The sequence below is a fragment of the Canis lupus genome, chromosome 34 (assembly GCF_011100685.1).
Source record: "Canis lupus familiaris isolate Mischka breed German Shepherd chromosome 34, alternate assembly UU_Cfam_GSD_1.0, whole genome shotgun sequence".
In the NCBI taxonomy this organism is placed as follows: Eukaryota; Metazoa; Chordata; class Mammalia; order Carnivora; family Canidae; genus Canis; species Canis lupus.
The window spans coordinates 6683388-6708487 of record NC_049255.1 but is presented as its reverse complement, the minus strand read 5'-3'; positions in this window follow the sequence as shown (position 1 = coordinate 6708487).

Below are 25100 nucleotides of genomic sequence, written 5' to 3'. Positions count from 1 at the left end.
GTCAGTTATGTCTCCACAAAACTGGGGGTGGGAAATCCAAAACTGCCTACTCATTCTCATTTCCTCTCATGAGTGCGCAGAGCACAGAAAGTTCATTTTTCTGGGTTCAGATTACTTTTAACCTTCAAGGAGCTTTTTGAGTTCGGATGTGGTAACAAAAAAGACAATGCATAATTATCAGAGAATTCTATTCAAATTTCCCTCCCTTTTCCAGCTGTATATCTAGAATAAGCGAGATTTTCTTTATATATTTCAACCAAAATGACATGTCACAACAGATTGAATATAGAAGCAGATGAGAATTCAACAGATATCCTCATCTCCTTCGCTATTCTGTTACGATATATTATTTTTTAAAATATTTTATTCATTTATTAATGAGAGACACAAAGAGAGAGAGAGAAGCAGAGACACAGGCAGAAGGAGAAGTAGGCTCCATGTAGGGAGCCTGACATGGGACTCGATCCCAGGGCTCCAGGATCACGCTCTGGGCTGAAGGCAGGTGCTAAACTGCCGAGCCACACAGGAATCCCTGTTATGATATATTATTATTATTATCATTATCATTATCATGAAATAAATGTAAAATTCTTTTTAAGGAAACTTATTTTTTAATGCATAGAAAACTTGAAGAAAGTAAACCAGCTAGCATGCAGATGGGTTTCTGTGAAGTAAATTCCACTCCTACATAAAATGACAACTCTACCTTTTCATTTGGAACCACCATCCTGCACAAAATTATATCTTTTTTTCCAGACTCAGATGTTCAAAGTTATGTTCTTTATGCATCAAAAAAGCTTTAAAAATGCTCTTAACATTTCGTACAATCCAATTTCAACTTTATTCTAAAAAGGAAAAATCTAAGCTATAATAACTATTCCCACACAGAAATGGTAGTAGCCACTCTGGCATATGCATATAAGTATATTATAAGCTCATGTTTCCATGTGCCTTGGAAGGCTGACACTTTTCCAAGTATATAGCCATTTTCTTCACTAGGACTAGGACAGGCAGGCACATTCTTGTGTAATCATGAGTAAAGAAAGCCTCTAACTTTGGACTCAGGACATAGATAAAATGCAATGACACATCTGATGTATCTGCTGAAAAATGCAGCATCAAGAAGGAAGAGACAACCTCACGAAGGCTTTCCTTGTAATCCTACACCTGCATGTGGTGGCCTGTACCAGGATGAGGATGATGGAATGATCAGGAGTAAGAGCAGTGAGTAGAGGTGCTTCAGGATCCCAGGCTCTGGGGAACCCCTGACACAGCTCTTACAGATGGAAATGGTCATCCGGTCCTCAGGCGACACCCTCGGTGATGGACATTCACTACTCTCCGAGGCAGCCTGCTCCATAGGTTACAATGTTCACCGACAAACTCAACTTCCTGCAACTAACTCTAAATCTGCCTTAGGGCAACCTCCACTGCCATTCCCTTACATGAACAGGAAGCCAAGCAAATAGCATGTTCCGGTGTTCACTGCCCTATAAGTTGACCTGGGAGCAAAGCTGGATGTGGTATATGAGTGATTATTCCTGGGTCAGCCCTGGTCAAAACAAAAAACATCCATTAACCTATTTTCAATGATAATGGACTCAGGATAGTACTCTTGTTTTTGGAAGAGCAGACATTTAATGTATCCTTCTGAATTAGAGTGCCTGCTTCTCAATAAAACTCAGTTCACGCCACCCTCACTTTGGTCCCCATTTGATTTGGTTGAGGGAGATTTTGGAATAAAACCAACAATTTCATCATGCCTAATCAGTCACACTGGGTAATTCTTGCAGCTGCCAGTAGTTTGGCCTCATTCTTCTGAAAAAGGATGGAAGAAATGCCTCGGTGCTGCTGGATTTCATTTATGAGGGAAGATGTTCCTTCTCAATGCCTTAGATCCCCCCTTACTTACTTATATAATGTTTAGAAATTGCCAGACACTTATATATAGTGCCTTTAGTAAGACCCAGTGCAGTGAGGCAGTAAGAGTGAGATTTATGGGCAGGAAAACACCCTGAAAGCTCCTGGCATTTCTTACTAATGACACCGTGTTGAATTCCCTTCAGCTTCCTTCCTCTGCCTCAAAGAACATATAAGGTGGATTATGTCACTGGGTCCCTGCTGCTCAGCCAGCCAATAATGGTTGAGAGCCAGGGTGTGCTGCACGCTATAATACTCACAGAGGATAGATCAGTGGACAACAATTAGGAAGTTCAAATAAATACAAAGCCTCCCAACACTTGTACAGGCTTCCAAGGGTGCCAGGCATTCCTCTAAGCACTTAAAAATATTAATTCATTTGATCCTTGCTATTACTCCATAAGAAGGAAACTGTGGCAGACAGAGTCAAGGAATGTGCCCAAAGCTCCACATCCAATAAAGAACTGGATTCTAAAATTTAATAGAATGGCTTTCAAGTTTCTTTATTTATCTCCAACACAAAATCAGAAATACTTTCTACATCCACCGTGACTCAGCAGACGCACACAGAATGAGGGATAGTTTTCCAGCAGTACTTAACTTTTACTAAGTGTAATGCATTCTTATACTTTCTATTCTCTTCCAATGCATTCTAATTTTATTAAAAGTATCTGTCTCCCTTCACTAAACTGATTCATGAGTCCCTCTCTAATACATCCTATGCTTACAGTTGAAAATCACTAGGTTTGTGGCAGAGTATGAGAGGATATTAAAGGCACCACCTTGGGGTAAGGATAAGGTTTCCGGTAGGGTGTGAAAGCTCCAAGAATGAGGGCGGGAGTGGGCATAAGAGAGATCTCTGCATGCTGAGGACCACAAGGCCAGAGGTAGAGAGACCTGGAAGAGCTTTCTAGTGAGGACAGCCTATGCACAGGTTCTGGGGCAGGAAGGAGCTTGGCACAGTGAGGAGGCAGGAGATGGCCAGTGTGGTGTGAGGCAGGAGAAGCCAGCATTGGCCAGACATGGGAGGCTTTGAGGCTGTGATGAGGATGAGGGTGATGGGGGATACCAATAAATGTATAGGCATCAGTGAGGATGGAACTGCATCGGTGGGAGGACCAAGGGAGAAGCCAACAAATCACCAGGGCAGGGGGCAGCCCAGGTAGCTCAGTGGTTTAGCTCCGCCTTCAGCCCAGGGAGTGATCCTGGAGACCTGGGATCGAGTCCTGCATCAGGCTTCCAGCATAGAGCCTGCTTCTCCCTCTACCTGTGTCTCTGCCTCTCTCTCTCTCTCTCTCTCTCTGTGCGTCTCTCATGAATAAATAAATGCAAAAAAAATCACCAGGGCAGGGTGTGCCGAAGGGTGAGGATGAGGCATAGAAATAATCTCACTCGACCTTGCATTTCATCTTGTGCAGCATTGGCCCCAGGTGGGAAGTCTTATAGGCCTCAAATTTGGTGTTGGCTGCCATGGGTACCCCTCTCTGGCTGACGATGGCTCACAGCTGCCCTCATCTCTGGAGTATTGCTCTCTGTGGGATGGGAACTGCCTTGCTCTGAGGTCACATGTCATTCTCCCCCTGGCAGGCAGAGGCCATCAGCAGCCAGATGCCAACTGCCATGGCATATGAAAGCTTGACCTCATGGCCTAATAAAGGATAATTCTGTGGTATAACTGATGGACCCAGTTACACTTCCTCAGAATCTGAATCACTTCCTTACCTAGTTTCCTTTCCTTGTCTTATCCTGCTTTCCCTCAATCCCTCACCTGAGAGAGCTCATTCATTAAGTCAGTCTTCCAGGAACCTCCATCTCAGACTTCACTTCTAGGAAACCTGGCTGAAAACATGCATAATTAACAGACACGATTGGTAAGGCCAGACAGGAAAATGACCTAATGTTATGGACAGATACCATTTGGAATTCAATTAGTATGCAATTTCTTTACCTGAACTTCACATTGTGGCCAGTACTGACCTTTGAATTGTTACAGACCTAGAAAATTTCTAGGACCATTCTAGAGATACCAGAAATACTCCTCTGTGTTCCCATGGGCCTTCTGTACAAACTCCTCTCCTACAGCCTGGAACTGGCACTTCTCCATGGCTCAGGCCCTTTCTCAGCACTGCTGCCTAGCTGATCGGTCTCCATCCAACCTGAAGCACAGTGATTGTCTCCCCAGACCTCCTACAAAGGGACTTAGAGCCTGAACTATGACAGGATACCATGTCAGGGCTGGATGACTAGGTCTGAAGCAGGTACAAGTGGATCAGAGAAGGCCACATGCCGGGCAGAGAAGGAGATAGCCACACAGATACAGAGAAGCAGAGATGTGAAGTCACAGTGACCCCAGGAAGGGAAAAATACTGTGGTTCTTGGTCCCTGACATGGACCCCGAGCATGCACTTCCTCACCTGCTGGGGCTTTAGAGATCTGCTTGGCTTTAACCATCCAAGGAATGAGCTGCCATTTTTAAGCCAATTCTTGAGTAAGAGTGATGATAAGAATCAAAATAATCGTAACATTTCATTAATAAAGGTAGTATAAAATATATACAGTTGACCCTTCAACAATGCAGGGCACAGGGTTGCTGACTCTCAGCACAACTGGAAATCTGCATATAACTTTTGACTTCCCCAACTCATAGCCTACTGTTGACTGGAAGCCTTACCAACATGTATGGTCAATTAACACATATTTTGTATGTTGTATATATTATATACTGTATTCTCACAACATAAAGTAAGCTAGGAAAAGGAAAATATTATTGAGAAAATCATAAGGAAAATACATTTGCAGTACTGTAATGTATTTATATATATATAAAAAAATCTGTGTATAAGAAGACCTGCACAGTTCAAACCTGTGTTGTTCAAGGGTAAACGGTAATCAAATATTAAATTGATTTAATATGTCTGCTCATGTAGAAATATTTCTATGGACATCAACATTGCTTCCTGTATCCAAACTGCAAAACGCATGGAGCTGACTTGATCAAAAATATATCACTTAAATGTCTATATATTCTCTTGGGGTAAGAGATTAATAAAGAATAATCCTATGACTCCTTCTATAAACTAACTCAGTATACTGAATAATCAACATATTTAATTCTTGGGTCAGCAAGGGATGAATGAAGTCAAGGAATTTTATTAGTTACCCTAATCCTAGAATGAATATTCTACGTATCACGAATCAGGTTGCTAAGATGATGCCAATAGATTTAATGCATTCTTACCACAGTCAAAGCTAAATTGACTGGAGAGAAATATTCAGTGATCACAGGTATTTACAAGTAAAATATTTCTTCTTGCATACTTAAAGAGAACAGAGAAGGGGAGAAAACCGTCAAAGTGGCAAGACCTTGTACTATAAAATAAATTTTCACAGGTTCAGCCCCTGCTTCCAGGGGGGCTCAGAGTGAACTTATTTGAATTTTAGTTCTTGCTGGGTCTTTCTATCCTGTATTAAATGGAGGAGTCTGCCCCAGGGGAGAGTCCAACATTTCATCTTGATACGTTTTAGATCACAGAATGCTTTTCTGAATTTTTATTTAAAAAATGTTTTTGAAAACTAAAAGAACATTATTCCTGACTTGTTCATTCTGTCCTTGCTGACAGAGAACAAGTTTAATTTCTGTCAACAGCTGAGGATGGGTTGCTTTCAGGTTCAAGTGCGTTACACAGTTCAATCCCTGATCTTTCAGACCTAGAGGTTTCCCCAACAGAATCGCGAAGCTATGCTTACAAGGCAATATATATTCATAGTTAATTACTAAACTAGAACTTTGATTCCTTGAAAATGGTTATCAGGTGTTTTGTGAGCTATGCCAAAAAATGACTTATTTCTCATTAATTCACAATGAACAGTTGAAGCAATACCCTGGTGTGTTTAAATGGAATGGCTATTACTTGCAAAAATAATAATATCTTTGTTATGATTTCTAGTCCTTGACTTAATTTCAGTTATTAGTTATTTTTAAGATTTAAGGAACATGTAAAAAGAGTCCATACTCCTGTTAGAAAATATGGAAAGTAAAGAAATATAATACCAAGGGAACAAAAAGACCTCTATTATTCCACATTCTGCCAGGCACAGTATTTTGGTGATAATGTATTTGCTTGTGTATTTCTTTAAAATTTTGGAATAATTCATTTAAAATTATAGAATAAAGGGAAACAGAAGCAAAAATGAATTATTGGGCCTTCATCAAGATAAAAGCTTCTGCACAGCAAAAGAAACAGTCAACAAAACTAAAAGTCAACCTACAGAATGAGAAAAGATATTTTCAAATGATATATCAGATAAAGGACTAGTATCTAAGATCTATAAAGAACTTATTAAACTCAACACCAAAGAAACAAACAATCCAATCATGAAATGGGCAAAAGACATGAACAGAAACTTCACAGAGGAAGACATAGACATGGCCAACAAGCACATGAGAAAATGCTCCACATCACTTGCCATCAGGGAAATACAAATCAAAATCACAGTGAGATACCACACCACACCAGTGAGAATGGGGAAAATTAACAAGGCAGGAAACAACAAATGTTGGAGAGGATGCGGAGAAAAGGGAACCCTCTTGCACTGTTGGTGGGAATGTGACCTGGTGCAGCCACTCTGGAAAACTGTGTGGAGGTTCCTCAAAGGGTTAAAAATAGACCTGCCCTACGACCCAGCAATTGCACTGCTGGGGATTTACCCCAAAGATACAGATGCAGTGAAAAGGCAGGACACCTGCACCCCGATGTTTCTAGCAGCAATGTCCACAATAGCCAAACTGTGGAAGGAGCCTCGGTGTCCATCGAAAGATGAATGGATAAAGAAGATGTGGTCTATGTATACAATGGAATATTCCTCAGCCATTAGAAACAACAACAGGGATCCCTGGGTGGCGCAGCGGTTTGGCGCCTGCCTTTGGCCCAGGGCTCGATCCTGGAGACCCGGGATCGAATCCCATGTCGGGCTCCCGGTGCATGGAGCCTGCTTCTCCCTCTGCCTGTGTCTCTGCCTCTCTCTCTCTCTGTGACTATCATAAATAAATAAAAATTAAAAAAGAAAAGAAAAGAAACAACAAACACCCACCATTTGCTTCGACGTGGAGGGATCTGGAGGGTATTATGCTGAGTGAAATAAGTCAATCGGAGAAGGACAGACATTACATCGTCTCATTTATTTGGGGAATATAAAAATTAGTGAAGGGGAATAAAGGGGAAAGGAGAGAAAATGAGTGAAAATATCAGTGAGGGTCACAAAACATGAGAGATACCTAACTCTGGGAAACGAACGAGGGGTAGTGGAAAGGGAGGTGGGCAGGGGGTTGGGGTGACTGGGTGATGGGCATTGATGGGGGCCCTTGGTGGGATGAGCACTGGGTGTTATGCTATATATTGGCAAATTGAATTCCAATAAAAGTAATAATAAAATAAAATTATAGAATAATTTCTCAATATTATATTGAAAACATGATCATTAGGGGTGGCATATCTTTTGACTACTCCATCTCATGCTATCCTTATAAATATTGAAGAACCTCTAAATGTGCATTTTTTCCCTTTTTCCTTCCTTCCTCCCTCCCTCTTTCCTTCCTCCCTCCTTTCTTCTCATCCATCCATCCATGTATCTATCTAAAGTCTATTAACGATTGACCTATTATCTTTGGGCTCATAAATAAAATACTATAACAAAATACAATAAAAAATACAATAACAAACTACCATAGATTGAGGGTTTATAAATAGCAGAGCTCTACCTCTCAGTCATGGGACTTGAGACATTCAAGATCAAGGCACCCCAGTGTCAGTGTCTAAGGAGAGCCTGATTTCTGATTTGTAGCTGGCTGTCTTCTTGCTGTGTCCTCACATAGAAGAAGAGGTGCGAGGGCTCTCTGGGTGTCTTTTATAAGGGCACTAATTCCATTCACAAGGGCCCCACCTTTATGGCCTAGTCTCTTCCTAAAGGCCCCACCTCCAGATGCCATCACATTAGGTTTCACCATATGAATGGGACAGAGGGAGCAATGGGATTTAGTGGCATAGTCTATAGCAATTATCAAAGTTTTGAATGTATGTCCTCGAGTTTGTCATTTGCATTTTAAGGTGTTCTATGTTTTTAATGATACCTACATTTATTTATTTTTTAAAAGATTTTATTTATTTATTCATGAGAGACACACAGAAAGAGGCAGAGACATAGGCAGAGGGAGAAGCAGACTCCTTGCAGAGAGCCCGATGTGGGACTTGATCCCCGGACCAAGGATCACACCCTGAGCCCAAGGCAGATGCTCAACCGCTGGACCACCCAGGTGTCCCAAATGAGACCTACATTTAAATTTAGAGTTTGTTAACATTTTCTTTTGTGACTTCCTTCATTTGGTTTTATACTTGGAAACCACATGAAAGATAGAATGTCCATGTGTACTTTGATTTTGTTAATATTTTAAAATTTTATTTAAGGAAAGTAATACCAGCTAGTGGTAAAAATTTCAAACACTATAGAAAGATGATACAGGAGAGAGTTAAAGTCCTGCTTCCCCCTGCACATCCCTGCCCCAAGCTTCCCACATCCATTCTGCAAAGATAACTGTACTCAACAGTTCCTACCCTCTGAAGATTCTCTTTTAATGTACAAACTTTTCTTAACCTCATTATTTTTCTTTCTATTGTTTCCAATGTAACTCAATAAGCTTAATTGAAAATGCTGTATAATAGAATAAGGCAAATTTATCCTAGTTCTTTTTGTCCATGAATTAACAAGGATTAACAAGGATTTCCAAACTATCCCATCCTCTTATTTTCTTATATTTATTAGTATTATTCTGATCTTTGAGACTGCAGTCAAAAATGAAGTATTTTAATATCTAGTTATTTATATGCATGGGGTCATACAATACTTCTCTTATTCCAACGTGCAATATGACACATATGTATTTCTCTGCAACTTGTTTTTGTACTTTATATTTTTAGTATTTTCCTATATAAATAGATCCATGTTATTCTTTTTATTTTTATTTTTTAAGATTTTATTTATTTATTTATTTATTTATTTATTTATTTATTTATTTATTAGAGACACAGGGAGAGAGGCAGAGACATAGGCAGAGGGAGAAGCAGCCTCCTTGCAGACAGCCCAATACGGGACTCTATCCTAGGACCCCGGGATCATGCCCTGAGCTGAAGGCAGATGCTCAATGGCTGAGCCACCCAGGCATCCCCATGTTATTCTTTTTAAAGGCTGTATACAATTCCATTAAATGTAGTTATGTTTCATTAGTTAATCATTAGTTTCCTGTTGGAAGACACTTAGAGTTTCTCAAATTTTTTAATATTACAAAACTGCTATTACAAACATCTTTCTACATATATATTTATGTGCTTATACATCTATAGGAAATAGTTTTATAAGTACTATATGTAAATTTTAAATTTTGATAGGTGTTATTGAATTATCCTTCCCAAAAGTTCATCCCAATTCATGATCTTTTGCCAAAAGTTCCTGAGAGAGCCTGTTCCTTCTCATTCTCTTTATTTATTTTTTTCTCGTTCTCTTTAATACTGTATTTTATCAGTTTAAAATATTTACATAAGTAATTGATGAAAAATAGTACCATAGTATTGCATTACTTTGTACTTATGTTGTGTAATAACCAGAATATTAAGTGGTTATTAAATGTTATAGCCTTTTGTAATGTCTTATCTTTCTTTATTCTTTGTCTGTTTTTTATTGGGTACTGTGTCTTTTTGTTGTTAACTTGAAAGGAATCTTTTGCTAAGAATTTTATATCTATTATCATTAACATTCTATCTCTTTTCTTTCTACTTGATGTATCATGTCTTTTTTTCCCTTCATGGAAGTGACAAGTTCTACATGGTCGAATGTATCAGTCATTTCCATTATGGATTTGGGTTTTACCTTCTTGCCTAGATTAGGAATATTGAGCCCAAACCCTGAACCTCTTCATATTCACCTGACCATTTCTTTCCTTTTGAAGGGGCTTCATCACCAACTTTGCTGCACTCCCTGAGGCTCCCTGAATCCCTGCTAAGTCACTGAAATGCCACATCCCAAGCCCTGGATCTGGCTTGCTTCGTGATCCCTGATGGACTAGAAAACCCAGCCTGGGAGTGTTTGGCAGGTACCTCCCGACAGAGTGAATCTTGAGTGGTAGAAAAACAGGAAACGTCTCTGAGTTTCCCTCACCACCATGTGATGTGCTTCCTTCTGTGGATATGCCTGGGATCCAAATCTTCCTTATCATCCATTCAGGGGTCCTACCCGCACAGAGTCTGGGCAGCTCACTGTGAAGCAGTGGCAGCAGGTAATGCACTGAGCTGCATTGCTGCTCTGCCTTCCTCACCCCCTTCTCATTCTCCTCACCCTCCCTGCTTGGGCTTGCATGTCTGCAGCATCAGGCTCCTTGGAGAAAATCAGGGCTAAGGCATTCAACATTGGAGGTTGATCCACATAATAGTTCCCAGATCTCAGCCACTTCACAGACACAGAGTGCACTAATTGAAGGAGACAAAGTGTCTGACAACCTCACCAGGGCTGATGTGTCCACACATCATATTATAGCTGAATGTCCAACCAGTAAGAGATGGAGATTAATGGGAAGCTCTTTGTGTAGCACCAACCCTTGGGACAGCTAGCCATAGACTCGCTAGCAGATTGAAATATGTTAGATCCCCTTCACTTTGGAGGGAAAATAGTTTCTTTTTGAAACTATACTGAAGAAGTCTCTTGTTCCAAGGATACACAACAACTGAGCATGCTATTCTCTCTTCATGGAAAACATAAATGAAAAATATTGACCAAAGAAGGAGCAGAAAACATTAACAGTCTCATATATGTGGACAAAAGACACTAAAAATATAGCTGGTGAGATGGTCAAATATTTAAGGATTTTACAATTTCTTGTTTTATAAAGCTAGTATGATTCTGAAGAATAAAATAATGAGAGAAAGATCAAAATGCTACTTTTACCAAAGATTACCAAAAATCTGTGCTAATCTTCAGTAGATATGTTATGGTATATATATATTATGTAAATCAAGGCTAGTGGTATCTTCATCAAGGGGAAACAAACCGTCTTTGCCCCTCCTCTGTTTCCCAGGCTACCTGTCTCCAGCGCAGCGCACCTGTTCCCAGTAGCCGCTGGAGCTCTAAACATCAATCCCATGAAACCCCATCAAGCCGTGAGTGAAATAGAAAGGATGAATTAATGGAGGATTTTCCACAGCTGCTTTATGAGATTTTTCTAAATTCAGGTCTTTGTTGGTTTCAATCTAAAGTGAGTCCTTTTTGTGATTGAGGTTGCATTAATTTATGTGGCTTATGGATGTGGGCAGGCACATCCAGTTCTGTGGCTGTATCAGAAAATACACAACATGTATACATTCCCTGCCTCATGGCATAGCTCGAATATTTTTCTTCTCATTTTATAACCGTTTATTTTATTTTCCCATCATTTGCCAGCAGGAAATGGTAGGATAATTCTTAAATAACTTTCATGTGTTGAAAGAATTTGGGCTACCTTATATGGCTAAAATGTAAAATTAGAGAGAAATAAACAAATTCTGTAAATGAGACATGATAAAAATCATCTTTGGATGTTAGTCCAAAAGACTCTGGTTCTTATCATAGGCTCCAGGATGATGCCTTTCCAAATGCTGGTCTTGGGATGCAGGTTCCAACAAGTTTGGAGACCAGGCCCCAGGTGACAGTTAGTTTTAAATATTCATGGCAATGACCTTGCAAGACCAGGAAGGATTGTCTTGGGTCTTTCCCATTCTGCAGAGTCTGTGGCTGAGTACCTCAGAATGGTAGCTTTAAAGTTGTATGCATGCCTAATTCATTCTTTATATTCCTCTGATAAAAAGGGGCAGGAGGTGAGGTCAGATAAACAAACAATTTACTGTTGCCAGACCGTGAGCTGCTGCTAGATGTTTTGCATACCCATTAACTATTTAATTATCACATCCCTAGGAGGTGGTGCCATCAAGCACATCCATTTGTAGCTAAGGTTCAGAAAGGTTAAGACATTGCCCAAGGCTGCACAAATAGTCACACAGTCAGTATGAGTCTATGTTTGCTTGACTCCAGAGCTCACAATCTTCTACTATTATTCTCTTCTCCAAAGAAGCCATACCCAGCTTCTGCAAGCTCCCACTGTCCTGGCCACAGCTTCCATACTGCACTCCCCCCACCCCCCGCCCCACCCCAGGAGAGTCCACAAGATTCTCCTTCACTTGAACTGTTCACTTGCTGCTCTTCTGGTTGGACCATCTCTTCTCATCTCTGTAACATCCTCACCTTTAGTTTTGTTCTTCATGTTTTTCCTAAGTTAGGGTGTAAGGAAGATTAATTATGATCATTTTAGTGTTTGTGGAGTATATGCTAACCTTTGGAGTTCTCTAAATCGCTCCAAGTGAATTGAGTGATTATAATGTGCTATACATGTATACTCAGATGACTTAGAAAATGCTGTTAAGGGCAGCCCCGGTGGCTCAGCAGTTTAGTGTTGCCTTCAGCCCAGGGTGGGATCCCGGAGACCCGGGATCGAGTCCCATGTCAGGCTCCCTGCATGGAGCCTGCTTCTCCCTCTGCCTGTGTCTCTGCCTCTCTCTCTCTCTATGTCTCTAATGAATAAATACATAAATAAAATCTTTAAAAAAAAAGAAAATGCTGTTGAAAAACTTGTAGCTGTTATATTATATGATCAATTGGTTGGTCCTTCAAATTCTAAACTTCTATCAAATAACAGATCATATTCTTTGAAAACAAAGATCACGAATATATATCATATATGATTTAGGTTGACATAATTAAAAGTTTGTGCATACACGCACAACAAGAATCATGGTGCAAGACGTAGGGGGAGTACATAAACCCATAGAATAATTAAACCTCCATGCTCACCATTCTGGAGAGGTCTCTAATGAAAAGACCTTGAAGGTCTTTCATCAAGGAGCTATCTAATAGAACCATGGCAGCCCTGAACCTCCTCTCAGGAATGAGTAGGGCAGATCGCTTCTGCACATGGTTACTCTTGCAGGGAAGTAGCATGAATGGATAGGCACTGGTAATTATTTGAGTTTACCCTATGTTTATATTCCACTTGATAATCAGTGGGCATCATGGGGCAGGAGGGCATACTCAGGACAGGATGGGATGCTTTTCAGAATTAGCTGCTGCCTGAGGTGTATGTGAAAGACATTCTTCCACTCACATCTCTAGCCGGAGTAGGTTCTGAGGCTTTCAAGAAAGGATCCTTTGGAAAGAAGAAAGTTCCTATTTTCAGGACTCTAAGATTTTGGGAGGCCACTTTACTAATTTCAGAGGTGGGGAACAGACATGGCAAGAAAAGAATAGGTTAGAAAGGGAGAAAAATAACCTATAGTTCTCTGAGTTTAATTGCTTGAATTATGCACTTGCTACGGAGACCAATGACTTCATTATTTTAATATACTTATACTTCAGGCCATTTACCTAGCTCAACTAAATTAAATATTTGCTTCCACACGAAATGTGTTGAATGACTATTTAATATCGTAGCAACTTTATTACTGAAAATTGTTATAATTTCATTTGTGATCACTAGTGATGTTTCAGCTCACATATATATTACATTTTTCATTTATTTTGGTATCTATGAATATAAGAAAAAAATTTTATTTTTATTTTCACATGTTGTATGTTAAATGGAACATTTTAGATGTTCCTATTTTTTGTTTTTTAGTGAGGGCAGGGCAGAGGCAGAAAGAGAGAGAATCTTACACAGGGTCCATGTCCAGCATGGAGCCCCACAGAGCTCGATCTCACCGTCCTTAGATCATGACCTGAGCCAAAATCAGCATTTGGATGCTTAACCAATTGAGCCACCTAGGTGCCCTGATGTTCCTATTCTTAATAATGGTCTTAATATTATTTCCCTATCCATATTGATTTCAGACCAGAGTTTTTAACCTGAAGTTAAATTGTCATACCATTTTCAAGGTCCAAATAAGTTAAAAACATAGGAAAAATGTACTAAGGAATTTCAAAATGAATACATCCTCTACACTGTAATTTTTTACATTAGATATTATATATCACTATAAAATGTAGCAGCCCTTCAAGAAATCTATCAATGACACTTATTTTTTTGTTTTGGCATAATTTTATTGGAATTTATTTCTATATAAGCATTCCAACCTAAAAAATCCTTTTTTTTTCACATGCAGATCTTAAGCATGGAATGCAATGAGGTTTGATCAATGTATATACCTATCAAGACAGAACATTTCCATCACCCACTAAAACATTCTGTTATAACTAGTTTGATTCCCATCCAGTTGATTCCCATCCCTCTTGGACAACCACTGTTTTGATTTGTGTCATCAAGACTACTCATTCTGGAGCTTCAATAAATGGAATCATGCAGAGTGTACTGTTTCTGTGTCCAGCTTCTTTTGCTCATGATTCTTGAGATTCATTCATGCTGTTCCTTGTATCAATAATTCCTCTTTGTTTTTGTTAATTGGTGAATAATATCCCATTGTATAAATATACCATGACCTTTTATTAATTCTCCAGTTGATGGACAGATGGGTCTTTTCCAGTTTTTGCTGGTTATAGGAAAAGTTATTATAAACATTCTTGTTGAAGACTTTTTTGAGCATTTCCTTTCTCTTTGTTAAATACCTAAGAGTGGGATTATTGGATCATAGGGTTGGTGTACATTTACATTTATTAGAAACTGCCAAACTGTTTTCCAAAGCAACATTTACATGTATGTATGTTTCAATTGCTCCACAGCACTTCAACTTGGTGCTAGCCTCTGATTTTACCCATTGGAGTGGTGTGAAATGCTATCTCATTGTGGATATAATTTTAATTTATCTCACTGAACGTTTTTTCATGTGCTTAGTGGTCATTTTTATATCTTCTTTGTGAAACAGCTGTTTAAATCTTTTGCCTAGTTTTCTATGGGTTGTTTTCTCCTTTTTATGAATCTACAAGAATTCTTTATACATTCTGGATCCAAGACCTTTCTCAAATATGCATATTGTATATATTTTCTCCTTTTTTTAGTAGTGACTTTTGATTAACAGAATTGTTTTAAAATAATATCCAATTTGTTGAATTTTTTTATGCCGAGTACTTTTGTGGCCTAAAAATGGTTGCTTTCACCAAAGTCCTGAAAATATAATCTAGTCTTTACTACTATCAGCTCTATGGTGCTAATTTTGGTGTATGATTTGTTGTGTGTTCCTGGTGAAATGACTCTTAGTAGTAAAAAGTGCCCTTCACGAGCTCTAGGAATGCTCCTAATGTTGAATTCTACATCTTTGTGATTTTAATATAATTACACCAGTTTCCTTATTCTTACTTTGGCATGGCACATATTTTTCCATCTTTATACCTTTCAACTGAGACTTTAAAGTGATTTTTTTGTTCAGTATATTTCTGGATCTTACTTTTTTATCTGATCTTCCAATCTCTGCCTTTTAAGTGGAGTGTTTAATCTATTTATGTTTAAGGCCATTGTTGATATGACTGCGCGTAGTTCTACCACTTTTCAATTTATCTTCAATTTGTTTCATCTGGTTTTTATTTCAGTGTTCCTCTCTTCTTGTCTTTCTTTGCTGTTAGAATTACAACCCAATATGTCTACTGGCTTTTTAGTTATGCCTTATATTTTTTTAGTAAGTATTCTAAGAACCAAAATATGCATATTTTATCTAGCATTCCCTAAACCTATGTGAATTATTTCTTCACATAAAATATAAAAGCTTATAAGGTATAACTTTAGCCACTTATTTTTTACTGCTGTTATAATTTATTTTCCTCACTTATTTTTTGCTATTTTTATAAATTTTATAAAATATATACAAGTATACCCTTGTTATATTGTGGGTTCAGTTCTAGACCACTGCAATAAAGTAAATATTATAATAAAGTGAATCAAATGAATATTTTGGTTATATACATTTTTCATATATGAAAGTTATATTAACATTATACTGTAGTCTATGAAGTGTGAAATAGCAATATCTCTAAAAAAGATAATGTACATGCCTTAATTTAAAAAGTTTTTACTTTATTGCTAAAAAATGCTATCACCTGAGCTTTCCGCAGGTTGTAATCTTCCATCACAGGTTGCCATAACAAATATATTAATAATGAAAAAGTTTGAAATACTGCAAAAAGTATGAAAATGTGACAGAGACACAAAATGAGTGAATGCTGTTGGAAAAATGGTGCTGATAGACTTGCTTGATACAGGGTTGCCACAAATCTTCCATTTGTAAAAATTGCAGTATCTGTGAAGCACAATAAAGCAAAGTACAGTTAAATGAGAAATGCTTATACTATAAATTCCATGTTATAATACAATTGCCTTTGCTTTAAATATTTAGGGGATTTTGTTAATTAATATCTGAATTTCCATCTGATATAATTTTTCTTCAGCCTGAAAAGCTTCCATTATAAGATCTGCTGGCAATTAATTTTTTCAGATCTTATTTAACCTAAAAGTAGTTCAGATTTGCATTTTCCTTTATTTAGAGTTCTTAGTTAATGTTTGTGTGTGTGTGCTGTTCTACTTTAGTGACATTATCCTATTATCTTCTGATCTCTAATTGCTTCTTATGAGAAGTCAATCACAATTCATGCTATTGTTTCACAAGTTAGTTATATTCTATTCATTCTTTAAATCGTTTTCCTTTTGGAGTTTGTATTTCTATTGTCCTATCTTAAATGCAGTAATCCTTTTCCTTCCATCTGCAATATACTGTTAAGTCCATTCCGTTAATTTTTATACAAATACCTTACTTCTCAGTTCTGGAATTTTCAGTTTATTTTTTTCATAGTTTTAATTTTTTGTTCAAACTCTGTTTAGTTGTTATGGCGACATCTTTCTTTATATATTTGACAATATTTATGACACCTATTTCAGAGCTATAGTCTGCTAAATATAAATCTGGTTAATATCAACTTCTATTCACTGCTTTTTCTCTTGGTTATGGGTCACGTTTCCTTGTTTCTTTGAATGTCTACCAGTTTTAAATTTTTTTTTTAAGATTTATTTATTTATTCAGAGGGAGAAAGAGAGGCAGAGACACAGGCAGAGGGAGAAGCAGGCTCCATGCAGGGAGCCCGACGCGGGACTCGATCCCAGGTCTCCAGGATCACGCCCTGAGCCAAAGGCAGCGCCAAACCGCTGCGCCCAGGGCTGCCCCCAATTTTAAAATTTTATGTTGAAATTTGTAAATGACACATTGTAAATATTGTGGACTGTGTATCTTCCTCTAAGAAGAGTTGATTTTCATTTCAGAAGGCAGTCAAGTTACTGGCCAATCCCTTTCACATTTGGCAGGCTTTATGTGTTAGCTTGTATGAGTTTCAGTTTCTACCTTAGTCATAAGGAGATTTCTTTAGAACTGGGACACAGTTTTACCCTTAAGGAGGGGCCCTTTTGGGAAATTCCCTCTAGTATGATGGAACTCAAACTCTATATCTTATTTTTCCTGAGATCAGCAGCAGCCAAATTTTCTGTTCTGCTCTTTCAGTTTTTCAGATGTTGCTTTATGCGGTCTCCATACATGGGCAGTCGAGGGTTTAATCAAGCATTGGACGATATTTACTCAGATTTGGGACTTCTCCTTTTGCAATTCTCCCATTTCTGGCATTTCCTCCACCTGTCAGCTGTTCTAGCAGCCCCAAGTTCATTCTCTGACACCTCAAGTCAGTAAGACTATGGCTCCCCTTTGCAGTTCTATTGGCCAGAGCACATGCTGTGGAGTACCTTCAGGGGAAAAATTGGGATGAAGGGGGCCTTACCCAGTGCATTTCCTTCTTTAAGGAGCTAGGTCTGCCCCCTAGTTCAAGCTTGCTGAATTTGGTCACTTTCCACCATGTTTATATATTTGTGTGTGTGTGTGTGTGTGTGTGTGTGTGCGTGCGTATTTCCCACATTATTATCTGCAGAGGCTTGTTCCAACATACCGATTCTTCCTTGTGGAAATTAGAACTTTTTATACTATTTAAAGACATAATTTAAAGGTAATGTCAATTAATTTTTATTATTTCCTAGATTCATGTACAATATATTCCAAGCAGATAGTAAAAGCTGATTTAAATGTAATTTTAAAGTAAAATAAATATATTTTTAAATCATTAAAGATGTCCCTGATGATTAGTGATGTTGAGCATCTTTCATGTATCTGGAGCTAGAAGGTACTATGTTAAGTGAAATAAGTCAGTCAGAGAAAGAGAAATAGCACATGATTTTACTTACTGGTGAAATTTAAGAAACAAAACAAATGAGCAAAGGGAAAAAAGAGAGAGAAAGAGGCAAACCAGACTCTTAAACAGGCAAAACAGACTCTTAACTACAGAGAACAAACTGATGGTCATTATAGGGGACAGAGGTGGGGGGATGGGTGAAATAAGTGATGCAGATAAAGGAGGGCACTTGTCATGATGAATGAGCACCAGGTGTTTTATGGAATTGTTGAATCACTGTATTGAATCCCTATAACTAACATTACACTGTATTTTAACTAACTGATACTTAAATAAAAACTTAAAATCATTAAATAGATTGAATCACAATGGCAACAATTAAAAAAATATTTTAATTAATCTTACATTAAAATTGGTATCCAGGTAATATTTCTTGTCCATAATGATGCTGACCTAAATTATTTTTATCTTTGGAAAATAAACTAAAAGAATTCTAAAAACAATCCTTATGTTGATTGGGAAGGGTGCTAACAGAGAAAATCTAATTCATAAATAAAAACAAACTATTGGTAAGCATCTCATAATGTCATGTGATTTGCACATAATTGAATCAAATATTTTACCTCAGGGTTTTTTGTGTGTGAAAGAAGATGCAGATTTTATGATAGTATGAAATATGTATGATTTCCAGCATCTATTTTTTAATATAATTTGTGTCTTGATTCTATAAACTCTCATATGAGGTTAAAAAAGAGGCTTCACATTTCTTTAAAAATATTCTTTTTGAGGGTTGGAGAGTGCTTACTTTTGAAACAGTTTGACAATGTTAAATCCATTATATCTCTATAAGGGAAAGATACCACGAAAATATATCAATCTTTGTTGGTAGGCTAAAATACAAGGTAAGGTTTAGATGTTTATTATACGTGAATTTTCTAAAAATATGTGTGATAAAATCAGATCTTTGCCAGTTGACTATTCTGGACTCCAAAGGATAACAGTACATTAATTTTATGATATCATACTTAGAATTTTAATACAAATAACACTTTCATAAAATAGTGTGATTCTTTTATTGTTTGCCTATTTGTGGTGTTCATGCTTATTAGGATGTGTTTCAAGCATATTGAAGTATTAAAATAAAGTAACCAGAAGTCATTTTATTCGACTCATAAAAATCCATCATATATTTTGTACTTCAAAATCTGTTACATTTAAAATGACTTGCAGATAAGAAAAGTTCTGCCTTATACTGAACCAAAATTTATCTTCCATCAATTCTAGTTTTTTGTTTTTAATTTTATCCCATCAAAGCTTTTCAAACAAGCTGCTTTCACATATTAGTCCAGAGCTCAAGATCAGTTCCTAATAGATACTCATTATTTGAATAAATGATAGCATCACAAGCCTGAAAATATTTTTAAATAGCTCTTTAATTTTACAAATAATAAGCCAAGATGTTTTATTTCCCTCTCTAAACAATGTGCCATTGTTAGCCCCAGGGGGTGAGGACCAAGAACTGGGAGAGCATTGATTGCTTTTTTTACTCTAAAGTTGATCTTCCTGACTTCTTTAGCAAGGCAATACTTGCAAAAGATAGGCTTTGCCAAAAAAGGAAAGAGTATTGTGGATTTCCCTATGTCTCTTGGGATGGACATTGTAGCTTGCCAATTTCTCCAATACTTAGCTCTTCTTCCTTGCTAACTCAACAAGCATTGATTTTATTTGGCCATCTGGGCAGCACACATTCTGAGAAGGTGGACTTCAGGAGTGAATCACAATGAATTTTACCATTACAATGACCTCATTTCTCTTCCTGCAATTGGTCTGAAGATATGGCCCTGTTCCTGCTGATGTATATAGGGAGAATTCTGCTGTGTGCACAAGGAATGGATTTGCATCTTAATAAAAGAGAAGATGTTCCAGGAGGAAATCCTACTGTCCCCGTGTCCTTCCCATTCAATGTTCTGTCCTGTGAGGAGGATATGACATCATAGTTGCAGTGGGTAACATGTACTGTAGAGGTGACAAACTTAGGGAAGGTTGCCAAAGATGGTACTGAAAAGTATGGTATGTGGTCCTGAGAACATCATGGAGCCACCTCCTGACTCCAGACATCTTTTAGGGTAAGGTTACTAATGATCTTGATTATTGTGTCATGGATGATTAGGAATCCTCTTCCTTACAGGCTAAAGGAATTCTAACTACCATCATACTTTTGATATACCTAACAGTAGGATTGGGGTGGGGGGACTGTCCAGACTCAAGACTTTCATTTAATTTCAAGGACAAAGAAAAAGACCATATGATATATAGGAAGTATAAAGCTCAAATCAACAGTGCTGGGCAGGTAAGCAACTGGAGACTAGATTCAAGTTTTGAACAACCTTCCAGCCCCCAAGTTATGTGGCAGAGGCAGGACTCAGTATTCCCTGCATACCTCTGAATGTCTGGAGTTCCATAGGCAGCTAAGGTGAGGGTTAGCTATCTTGCATGGAACTACTAGGGAAAGTCACCCAGCCAGGGGACATGGAAACAAATCAGTGAGAGACAATGGAAGGCCTGGTCTATCTGGAATACCACCAGACCCTGACCAGGCTGACTGAAGGTTATACCCTCCATCAGCAAATGCTAAAGGAGTGCCTAGGGTAGGCCATACCTTGGAAGTCACTTGCACAAGCAGAATCACAGGAGTGTTTACATGGATCTGCAGTCCCTCCTGCCTCCTGCATAGTTTAACTCACCTTGTGCCACTTCCAATTTTGGGAAGGGCAGGGCAGATCCTTAAAGGGGGCTATTACCTAACAATTGGGACCTGGAGCAAAGATTATATAAAGCGGCCCTTCAGAGAAGGAATTAAATCAGTGACTGCATTGCACTCAGTGGGCTTCCTCTCCTTTCTGCCCAGCAAGGATGGAGCCTGTGAAGAAGCTCAGAGCACTTACAGGAAAACAGAGAAGTGAGACTCTCTGCACAGCTGAGTGCAGAGGGAACCACTGGGCCCAGTGAGGCCTCTCTTTCTAGGCAGGCTCCCCACAACAAAGGGGTGTAGCATTGTGATTCTGACTCTCAGGCTCTGCAGTAGGTACCATCTTTGCTCTGATCCTACTTTCTTAATGCCATTTCTAAAATTTGGTTTCAAAACCAATATCCACTCCCAATAACCAAGTCTGGATTTTCTGTATGCTCATCAATCATTTAAAACTAGCTATATTTTAATTATTTTTAGTTTCTATCTCCACCATTACTTAATTGAAATTATATCCCACCTATTTCTAAAAGAGTTGGAATTCATTTTTTAATTAAGCACTATTTGAAATAGAACAATGGAAAGAAAGAAAGAAAGAAAGAAAGAAAGAAAGAAAGAAAGAAAGAAAGAAAGAAAGAAAGAAAGAAGGAAATAGAACAATGCAAAGACTGCCACTAATCCAATAACCCCTCTGGGGAAATGGGAGGTTTTCACTCAATCATCAATCAATTAAACAGAGAAGCTTCCAGCTGGTTAAGAGGAACAGGGAACTCAAAGAATAATAGGATTACATATTATTACAGTAAAAGAAATTATTAATAAACAAGATCATGACTGTGGATCATCCAGCTGCTGAAAGGTGTAAGCAGATGTGGTCTCTTCCCTAAAGGTCTTACATTATAAAGTGTGCTTGTATGAGAATTTGTTTATGAATCTTGGGCCAATGATCAAAAAGAAGATAAACTAGCACAAGTAATCATCCTATAAATGTTTAATTAAAAATGGTAAACATCCCTACAGTTTATTATCCAACAATCACTAGGCTAAAAGATTGAGTGGAACCAGTTCTCACAACTGCTTTTGCTTGTGTATTTGACGAGAAGGCAACCTCATGGTGGTTGCACTTCTTCATGCAAATCCCGGTGGTTGTTGACTTTTTAGTACCCACAGCCCATTCTGGACTCTGAAAAGAGTTTAAGTACTGGCCTAAATACAAAGTTCATTCTATAAATTCCATTTTGTGTTTCTGTCCACATGCTAAATGGACCTCCAAAGAAGCAAAGAGCTGAATATAGTTTGGGTAAAGAATACTTCACTCATGGCAAGGAAAAACATTCTGGAAGAATCCAAATGAAAGATATCTGATGGGCAATGTGTGAATCATTGGAATAATCTGATTATGTTATGTGCTCACACTTCTGATTCCTAATGTCACACTTTGTAACTCCTTTATCTCTTGAATTTCCCTACAAAACACCATTAAAAGAGGGTAAGGAAGGCTAATGGATATTTTTCTATACCATCAGCATAGAATTAGCAAAAGGGATTTATACTTAGAACTGTAAATTTTTGTCTAGAATGGACATAATTCAGCAAATTTTAAAAGACTAAATATCATTACATATTTTGCCTCCATGTAAGAAAAGCAGATAGAGTACTGGAACTGGATGCCTTATTGCAAACTCAGTGTCTTAAGAATAGATACTTTGCACTCTAATGAAACAATATGAAGCAATTTGAGCCAGCATTGAGCAGCCTCCAAGCCTGATAGGTATTTTTTATATATTTAGTTCAGATATTTTAATATTAATACTTTTAAAATTTCAAAGTATTTTTTTTAAAGAGATGAGCTTTCCATTTGCTGTCTCTTGAGGAAAATATATTTAGAAGTGAGGAGCAGCTCTACCACAGCAGGGAAGACAGATTTTTTTTTCATGTATTAGTTATTAGACTGTAATGCAATAATGAGAGTCTAGGTTTAAGATTGCCTTTTTATTCCTGTAGCCTGCTGAGCATGAAAATGTCTTCTGTGCTTCCCAGTAACAATGTAAATACAGCCTGTCTAGATAGGGTTGGCACATAAACCGTAGCTGGCCATTTGGAGGTTATTTAATCTGAGGCAATTGGCCCCGTGAACCCAGCAGCCTCCCCCCTTCGCATTGACCCAGGCGCCACCTGGCACTGGAGTGGGAGTGAGGAAGTGCAATTCAGGTGGCTCTGGTACCAGAGAAAGCAGGTTCTGGGTCCCTTCAGTGAGGTTTCATCGATTCTTCATTTGAAATATCATTTATTGCCGTGGTAGTATTTTCTTTGTCTAAGTAGTTTTTATATTAAAATGTACTCATTTATCTACGCACGTATACATTCTATTTAGAAGAAAAGCAATCGGTGTTTAGAAATCCTCATCCTTATTAATATAAATTATCATGCTTTAAAATAATGAACTACAAAATAAACCTGGATGCTGGTCATTCATTCTAATACATTACTCAAAAGAAATCCCTTCAAAGTCTCTTGGACTTAGCCTTTCAATACCTGAAGTGTTGTCTGATTTTTTTTTAATGATTTTATTTATTTATTCATGAGAGACATGAGAGGCAGAGACATAGGCAGAGGGAAGACCTGATGTGGGACTCAATCCCAGGACCCCAGGATCATGTCCTGAGCTGAAGGCAGACGTTTAACCACTGAGCCACCCAGGCGTCCCTGAGAGTGCCTTTCTATTTTATGAAAGTAATTGGGGTTGAAATAGCTGTGGATGGAGGAGGGACTTCAAGAAGATTCTCAGATGAGATGATGTCAATTTTCCAAGTAAGGGAAGTGACAGGTGGTGAATGGGTTGACTGTGTATGTGTTGAAAAAGCACATTAATTCTCTTAAAAATATTTGAGAAAATATAGACCCTAATCAGGCAACACCAAGCAGAAAGTGGTCAGGAGGCTCTACCCACAGGTGCTAGAGGCATCATCTTTGTAGAGAAGATGCAGAAGCAATCCAAAGCAATGGTTTGATTACTAGCACCTCAGTGGTGGCCTTATTTGGGAAAGCATGGTTGACTGCTATTGGCTGTTCAAAAGTTTCACTTTCTCAGATTCAAGCAGTGACTCTGGTGTTGATTTTGGTCTGCTTAGGTCAGCTACCAAGGCTCGAGCACACCCCCAGTCTTAGGGCCTCCTCATTCAAATAGTGCATAGAGGAGGGGTGCCATCTGAGACAGAGGCAGAAGTAGGTGGGACCTCTGGGCAGCTTTGCAGCTTACTTTATCTGGAGCCTAAATCTAGAGCTATAAGGGGACTAGGGGTGTAAATTGGGCTGGGCAAGCAAACTGGGCAATCCACAGCAGGAGGTGGTTTTCTTGTGTAGATGGTGGGGCCAAGCAAAGCCAGATTTCTGCTCCAGGTGGATCACTTGGGGGATGGATCTGAGCAGGCAGTAAGGCAGGCTAGAGATTCTAAAGCCCTAAAGCAAGAGAATGGGGCTGTGGAGAAGGGAGAAGCTTGAGAAAAACAGAAATAAAGTTGCAGGAATGATGGTTACTTGGATGTGGGCAGGTGACAGAGTAGGGAGTGGCAGACAAGCCTGTGTCTCCAGCTAGGTGAGATGGCCATAGAGGGAGGAGGTTTGGTGGGCAAGATTTTGAGTTCAGTTTTAGACTTGTCGCCTGGAACTATAGGAGCATTTGGGGGAGGGAAGCCTAATAACTTAGAGGTGAAGCTATTTATATGTATTACATGTTGCAACACTCGAAGTGCTACTTAAAAACATTTACTCTGTCCTCTTTTGGAAATCTTCCATTTAAGAGCAAAACTCCCTTCATTTGTAAGAGAGAATCTATAATTAGTTTATAGACATGGGGGTCCTCATATTTGGAATGAAATTTACAAAAAATACTGGGAATAATGAACAAAATCCAACCACCAAAACAACCCTCCTCTGAGCTGCTGAACTTCATCTTTCTTCCTCTAATTTTGGTATCCATGCTGGGCCGTTAGAGTAACCACACAGAGTTGACCCATTGCACTGTATCCTACACTGTTTTCTTGCTCTTCTCAAGTTTTCAACCATGGTTCAGGTGTAGAAAGGATGAGATTTTAAGCTTCAATACTTTAAGACTTCATAAATCCTGAGAGTCTTCATTGTCTGATATTGTTTTGCCTCTGATGTGTAACTAGGAACTATAATATTGGATGCCATCTTC